This window comes from Oryzias melastigma, linkage group LG23 (assembly GCF_002922805.2).
Source record: "Oryzias melastigma strain HK-1 linkage group LG23, ASM292280v2, whole genome shotgun sequence".
Taxonomy (NCBI): Eukaryota; Metazoa; Chordata; class Actinopteri; order Beloniformes; family Adrianichthyidae; genus Oryzias; species Oryzias melastigma.
Window position 1 is genome coordinate 6533927 of NC_050534.1, and position 8379 is coordinate 6542305.

Genomic DNA, 8379 nt, shown 5'->3' on the forward strand with positions numbered 1-8379 from the left:
AGATGTTTCCAACTTGCATCTCTCATGCTTTTTTAAAAATGTTGTACTTGAAATTCATGCCGCTTCCTGTCTTTGGTTTACTGAAGAGTCAGTCTTTGATCACTCATTAGATCAACCGCACGACATGCTGTAGAGTTCAGATGAGCTTTCACACCTGTCTGAAGAAAACAGTCCGATCTAGACTAAACAGTTCATGCAACCCCCCACTATTAAAGTGTCTGTTTAATCATCTAATCTATTAAGTTAAAGTGAATTCGTCAATAACCAACCAAATCCCTTTCAGAGCTTTTCTTTTTAGCTAACAAGGAACTGTTTGATCTTTGGCTCTGATCTCTGGTTGCCTTTGTTTGTCAAAACCACGACCTTTTGATTTCCCTCTTTGGTTGTGCTTTAAGCTTCATCTGCTTCCCTCTATCTTCCCGTTTCTTCCAGCGTGCGGCTACAGAGTCATAAATACAGTTTTGCAGATAAGGCTGTTGATGGGGGGTTCTCCTGCGTCTCCTGAAGTGGCGTCTGCCCTGACTTTTAATGACCCGCCTTCAGTACAATGCAGAGAAGGAGATTAGAAGCTGCAGAACATCCGACGGATTTGAATGCCAACAGCACTAAATTACCAAGTCCTTGAGGAGCCCGGGGAAGAGCGCGTGTCATCGGTAACGCTTTGGACGAAAGACGTGGATTTAGTGTTTGTCGCTGTGGAACAGGAGATATGTGTGACGTCTGTGTTTGTGGAGGATGCATGTGTAACTGCATGCTCTGGGTTGTGTGCTCCGGTGAATAAAGATCACGCTTGGACGTTGAGTTAGTAGCTTTTAATCTGGTTGACAGAAAAACAAAAATGATACTGTGGTCCCGAATTTCTCTCCATGTTTCCCCCTACGCCACGGCCTACACCAGTCTGAATGCGTGCGACAATGAGGTATATATCTTTAGAGATGGCATGCGGGCTTTTTACTAATATCAAAGATACGCAAAGAGGGACGCCATATTGGAATGGTATAAAAACAACGAAACATGTCTTAGCAAACACAGTAAAATGACCAGAAAATGCATAATTTTGCTCCAATTTTAGAAAAGAAAAAACTCTGATCATCAGAAAAATAATTCCCAGGTAACAACAAATGAACAACATTTACATTTTTTTTTATTCATAAATACATTATATAGTAAATGCAGTGGATACCTGATGCTTGGTTGGGGATTTTATTTAAATCTACACACACAGTAAAATTTAAACAAACTGTTAGACTCCTCGGTCCATGTTTATAAACTGATCGGTGAGTAACCGACATCGCCGCAGACCGCTAGCACCCGTACTATATGGGCTGGTCCACGCCCGGATCGGCATGACGCGGTCGGAGTGGACTGAAAAGACTGCAGCCCAGTTGACGCGCCGACCTCAATGAGCACCCCATCCACGGTCCCAGAGCGGCGAGGTCCGGGCAGCCTTTTCTTCAAAGAACACAGCATCCAGGATTTCTTATTGAGCTGGAGGGACAATACTAGACTGGGGGCTCCCGTACTACAAGTGGATCCCAAACAACTGATCAGAAGGACTTAGGCACCGGCGTGACAGTGGGCACGCGGTTTTCCGTACGCCACATGTCCCGGTCCAACCGCCGGACGAGGATTCAGCGCTGATGAACTCTTCCCTCTTCACTACCGAGGAAATCCTGGTTAGTTTATTTTTCTCCACTTAGTAATCTAATTACCAGCAGGTCGTCTGGTCTGATCTGAGGTCTAACACACATACAAATATGACGATGATCCTCCATAAAACGAAAAACATTGGTGGTCCTGCCAGAAAACGTGGAAATAGTGCGAAGTCTAAAGCTGCCATTGACATTGAATAGGTTACAAGATCAGTCTAAACGTTCACTATTGAGAGTAAACTCACTCAGATCTTGTTCCAATGTCTTCTAAAAGTTCTCCTTTATCAGCTGACAGCAATAATTTACTATTGAAAAGTCACATTCTTGTTTTTCCAGCTCTGTTTGTACAATTGTAACAGCAGTAAAGAGGCATCTATACCATTCCAATATGGCGTCCAACTTTGCCCATGCCATCTCTAGCAATAAATACCTTATTGGTGCGCGACACATTCAACCACAGCACGTAAAATAAAACAAGAAAAGAACACAATAAAATGAGAAACCACCATCATACCTGGTTGACAGAAAAACAAAGATGTCACTGCTGTCCTGAATTTCCCTCCCTTTCCCCACTAACAATTGGAAAATCCATGAAAAAGAAAAATGAGAATAAACAGCAATGAAAAAAGGTGCAAAAATGGCGCATTAGCTTCTTTAGAGAGGCTTATAAAAAGTAATACAAGACAAACTAATGAAAATTAATACAGCACAATTTCTAATTTTGTGAAGTCTAGTTACAACAAATAAATATAAAAAAAGTTTACTAAATTATATATTTACAAAGCGGTCTTACCTCAGCCATGGTTCACAATAAGTGTGTATGCTCAGCAGTAGTGTCACCGTGATGAGTTCATGTACCCTCGGACAGACTGACGCCCAGGCAGGAATGTTCGCAAAAACAACTATTCATCTGCTCCTGATTCAAAACATTTTGAATGAATTAATATTCAGAAATGCAATTTTGAGATTTATTTGTCCCTTATCATCTAAAAAATACCAAAAGAACATAGTAAAAACACTATTTTCATTGGAGCCGGTCTTAATAGGTGAACCACAGTCTATACTGGCTGATGGTTTGTGGCTAAATTCCTTCACCCCTCATTTGTTCTGACTACCAAACATAACCTTTATCCACAGGCAGACGCAGGTAAAGAGCACACATGAAGGACTGCACTCTCCTCCTGCTGAGCGTGTGCATATCTACGAGTCCCTGAACATTCATCTCTGAACCTGGTGTGGGTATATGTTTTTGTGTGTGTAAACGCCTGTGACTGATTGCCTTTTTTCTGTGGGAGGCAAGAAGTCTAGGATTGCTCTGTCTGTAAATTTCGGAGGATTCTTAATGGAAGTCAGAGCTGTCAGACCTCAAATGCTGGAGCTCCCTCAACAATAAGAGATGTTTAGATCCTCCTTGTGTTCCCTAAGTGTCACCAGACAGAGAGTCTCACACTGCGCACACATATTGGGAAAACACTTCCATGTTATCAAAGTGACAAGTCACAAGTTTGTGTAAAGTGTTTGAGTTGTTACTGTTGTAGCTTCTGCTGACAGCTGGTCATGAACAACATATAGTATGTGTGAAAGTTGCACTTTTTTCTGAGGTTTTCTGCATAAAAATATGCCAAAATCCAAAACACACCTTACGTCGCGGGCCATACAGGATAAACAATTATTGAAGATTCTGAAACTAGATTTTTAAAACTTTAAAACAAAAACTTCTTAACATAATTATGAACTAGATATATACCGGTACCTGCGACAACGCTAGAGTGAATCCTGTAAGCTGAATTTGGTAGCTAAAGATCCTAGTGCTGATAGTTGAAGATGCTGAAATTGATAGCTTAGAACACTGAAGCTGATGGCTGAAAACTCTGAAGCATATAGGCAGCTAAAATTTTAGCTAAATGCCAAATTAGCCTAAAGAACAACGACAACAAAAAAACTTAGGTTAGCCAAAACAGCTAGCATGTCGCTGAAAAAATAGCTAAACTTCAAAATATCCTACAAAAAACTGAAAAAGCCTAAATTAGCCTAAACAGGTAGTGTGTAAATATTCGCCTAACTCCAAAACAGCCTAGAAAAACTCAAGTAGAAAAGTCTAAATTTGCCGAAACAGCTAGCATGTAGCTGAAATAATTGCTTAACTCCAAAACAGCCAAAAAAACAAACATAAAAGCCTAAATTAGCCAAAACAGGTAGCGTGTTGCTGAGATATTAGCTAAACTCCAAAACAGACTAAAAAAGTTAAAACGAAAAGACTGAATTAGCCAAAACAGCTAGCATGTAGCTGAAATGTTAGCTAAACTAAATAGCCAAAAAAAGTCTTAGTAAATGCCAAAATAGTCCAAAAAGCTTGCAGAATGACAATTTTAAAAACTTTTAAACTGTAATTCTTAAACAAAAATTATGTACGATAAAAAATGCAGGAATAGATCAACTTAAACTTTAAATAACTTTCAATATTTTACTCTCCAATAAAATATTTTTTGTCAAAATTATACAAGTTAAAAATGAGCGCAAGATAACATAGGGCCATTAATAACAATAAAATAAAATGGTCTGGGGGGCCGGATATAATTACCCGGAGGGCCAGATCTGGCCCCCGGGCCTTGACTCTGACATGTGTTCTAAGAGGTTTTTAAAATTGGACAAATGCAATTTTTCTGTCACAGACTAATGACCCATCCAGGGTTTATTCAAGCAGCCACCTCTTATGGAAAGTCTAGGTAAACAACCAAATTGCTAAACTAGGTTTCACACATAGCTACGCAAGTTTCTCAGACTGTTTTTGGGCTCTATGAATAAAATGTGAAGCCAATGAACACACATTGAAAGTTAAACTAGGTCGAACTTTGACCAATCAAGGACTCGGAATGGGTTCTTATGTATGGATGGCGTCCCTTTTAATTCGCTGTTGTGCCAACCATTTGCTAGTAAACAAAAGAAATAGATGGCAAAGAGGAAGCCCCTCCCTGCTTGTCCAGTGTGAACACCTGGGTCACATGCCAAGTATGTCCGGTTTAGCTTTGATAGGCTCCAGCAACCCCAATACCCTGAATGTGATGAAGCAAGTTGGTTAGATGGATGGAACAGAAAAATCTACCTTTGTTTGTTTAGAAGGTTGCACAATATTTTTGACTTGGTATATCACGGTTTACTTTCACTGGGAAATTTTGCATTTCATGACATTGTGTTCTGTGTCCTGATTGGCTATAAACTGGGTATCAATCTCCTCCATGCAGTTTCCTCTGTACAGAATGGATTCAGTTCATCACTTCTTTATTTTGATTCTCTAATACTTTTTTCCTATGAAGGTTTGAACTTTGAGAAATTAAAAAAGAGAAAAAAGTGTGAAAATGTTCATGTTTTTATGAGAAAAGTCTATAAAGTGTGTAGTGAGGAGGGATACAACCTTAAGACATCTAGAATAAATTTGAAAACTAAAGCTGACTACTTTGCAGATTTCATCTATTACAAGTTTTCTTTAGAACATACAATTAACAAGAGACCATTGTAAAACTCATATTTTGGTCAGTACTACAAAGTTTTAGGAATATTTTTAGGAAGACTCTGTACTGAATGAAGATCTTTATCTGGTAAGAATTTTACTCTTGGCGAGCAAAAAGCAGTGACTAAAAAATGGCACATGGTGAACCTTCCTGGGAAAGACTTCATATGAACCGTTTACTCAATGGAACTAAAATTAAAAGTATACATTTTCAACAAAAAATTTGAAAAATTGTGGCAATACGTGGAAACCTAGGATTTCTACACTGAAAGTTTAAATAATTAAATAATGTTTATTTTATTTTATTGTTGTTCCATGCTTGTAAATAATGATAACAGGAAAACAAAATAAAATAAAGGTTAAACAAAATCAATATGTTGAGGTTGTGAGAATGTAAAGGGATCCCAAACGATAATCCTTCCACCACCGTGCTTGACAATAGTTTCACAACACTACCAATTGGTCTTCTCTGCCAGCAGATGAAAGTTTCCCAAATCTCACAGTTAGTGATTTTTTAACAGAAAGCTTTTTTTCTGGTAATTTCTAAAGCTTTGTCGTTTTTTTTGTTTTTTAATCTTTTATATTTTTGATCTGCAGAATCCTTCTAGTGAAGAATTTAAGCATTTAAAGCTTAACAATAGGAATCCCCACATGATAAGGTGAAATAATCATATAATCACCGTTTAGAGTTTCACAAAGGAGGCAGATAAAGTTGTATTAGGATTGTATTGATTTTTGAACATCTTTCTTAATCTCACTCTGAGATTTTCTTTTTGAAGCTGCTTTAAGCTTAATTTTGAATACTATTAAAACCATATCAAGCTTTATTTATAAAGCAGTTTTCATACATTAGGGACACAAAGTGCTTTAAAGACTTAAAACAACTAGAGTTAAATGATAAAACACACAAAATGCCTCCAACCCTCCCTACAGCCTCCTGCACCAAACACAGTGAAACATAAAATCACACATGAATAAAACTCAAACCATCAATAGAAACAACTGGAAAAAGTAAAAAATTATTTTATATTTTTGATAGAAAATATTGAACATACGGTAAACAGATTTTTCAAATCGTAAAAGGAGACTTTAGAAGATCCTTAATCTGGAAAACATCTAAACAGATGAACCTGTGTGTCTTAAATCGAGAAGTTTACGTTTCTTGAAAGACTCAATTCAATGAAAATAGTGTTTTTCACATGTAATTGTAGCATTTTTCATATTGACCAGTATCGGATTGATACCCAAATGTTCATTATCGCCCAGCCCTACCTCCTGCCCCTCTGCAGAAACTATGTACTAGAAAAAGACAAAAATGTTTAGATTTTGGCAAAAAATTGCACATTTATGATTAAAAGACAACTTGGAATGCTTTTAAAATAGATAAAAAGAGGATCAGAGTTATAGTTTACAATAAGGTGAGATGTATTCATGGTGATGAACCTTCTATCTGATTACCCTGGATCTGCTCGATTCTGCACAGAAATGCATCGGTTTTGAACGAGAGCCTAAAATTGATGAAGGGCCGGGGGAGCTGACACGACAGACCATAAGAAGAGGGCAGCAGATGAGCTTCTGATGGTGCTCGTGGAGCGGCGAGGCCTGGGCCAAGATGGATATTTGATTGGCTAACGCGCAGAGGCGGGTCTCGGCGCCCCGTTCCCCTTCTCTTCTCCTTCCTCTCGGTCTCCCTCAGCCTTGACGGAACCAGACCACCCATCGGGGACGCCTCTGATCAATGCAGTCATTATCTTTGCGGCGCACGCTCGCACAGACGTGGGGGACAAATGAGGGAGAGATGTGCTATGACTGGGTCAGAGCGGTGGCAAATGTAAATGCGTCTGCTGAAATATGCTGTGAATGTCGCACCATTAGCCAGGCTGCGGAGCGAGCCGATACTCTGGCCTTAGGTACAATAACAAATTCTACTTTTTTTCTCTCTCCTTTCACTGTCTCCTTCCTCCCTTTACTTTCTCTTCTCATTTGCTTCCGACAAAATGCGTAATAACTCCCACTGTGAGACTTTCCTGTACCTGTCTGCACAGACTCCCATGTTTTTCTTTTTTTTTTGGTGTATTCATCCACGATTCCTGTCTGTTAGCTCTGCACCACCTGTGTTTGCCCAAGAGGTGGGAGGTGTTTGCTAAAGCAACACAAATAAATTAAAAAGCACAAGAAGTTGGAAATGAAAAGGACTGATGGGAGGTGGAGGTGCAGCAAAGATCCTGATGGGGGCACTAGAGGACCTGCCATGCCTGGGCTGCATCTGCAGGAGCGGGACGGGGCGCCGGATCACACGTCCAAAAGATCTATTTGTGTGCATCAGTGGATGGGCGAGGCTCGCAGGAAATACAAATTTAATCTAAAATGTGTTTCTTTACTCTCTGTGTGAGGGCAGGTTGCTCTTTTATGAATACCCAAGGAGTGCTTGAAATGATTCCCTGTTTTCCGAGACGCACTGTCAGACATAATGACCACCTGAAGGAACAAGATGCTCAAGAAGGATTAAACCCAGCATGTTTGGGGCTGAACGCTTACATTTCATCTCGTTTCAAGAAAAGAAGAGTCCAGGAAAGCAACTGAAAACAAAGCCTGGGATGCTCTATGTGCCATATTTGTCACATGCACACGTACAGTCCGTGGAGGGTTGTAGAGAGGAGGACCACATCTTAAGGAGAGGTGTATCTTCCAGTCCCTTTGATGCCCCTGTGGCCTCCCCAATGAAGATATTTTTCTGTAGTTCAAGTTATAAACTGGCCTCAATAAAAAGTATGTGGTTCTAAATATTCCACAGATCCTCCAGAGACTGCTTTCTAGTGGTAGGGGATGTGGCCTTCCAACATGCTCACTCCTGATTGGTGAGAGTGGTTGCCGCAGAAATGTTAACTCAGATCAGTCGGTGCTTACTGACATCACTTGACTCCAACATTTTCTATGGGCGACGTCACACTTGGTGAAGTTGTCTTATCCAGTTGTCAGGCTACGTTCAATCACGTAACACTTAAACAGCACAAACTGGGTTGAAAAATGAAAAATTTTTCATGACGTTCCTTCTACTTCACCCTTAATGTTACCTTTGCGTGTCGTATAAAGCTACATTTACACTAGGGCTGTAGGGAAAAATCGATTTGATGATATGTTGCGATATTTTATTTGGCGATACTTACGGTATATTGATTTAAAATGCCTCATGGTTTTTGTTATTAGACCAGTACATAT

At 39.5% G+C, this 8379-nt stretch overlaps 2 long non-coding RNA genes across 2 annotated transcripts in view; both read left to right on the forward strand.

Annotated features, from left to right (window-relative positions):
- Positions 1-801, forward strand: part of LOC118598080 — a 10755-nt gene extending 9954 nt beyond the window's left edge. Inside the window, exon 2 of the long non-coding RNA XR_004947177.1 lies at positions 433-801. This is a non-coding gene — a long non-coding RNA (uncharacterized LOC118598080). The remainder of the gene's footprint in view (positions 1-432) is intronic.
- The window catches only part of LOC118598081, a 17997-nt gene extending 10048 nt beyond the window's left edge, over positions 1-7949 (forward strand). Inside the window, exon 2 of the long non-coding RNA XR_004947178.1 lies at positions 6644-7949. This is a non-coding gene — a long non-coding RNA (uncharacterized LOC118598081). The remainder of the gene's footprint in view (positions 1-6643) is intronic.
- Positions 7950-8379: the final 430 nt, after the last annotated feature.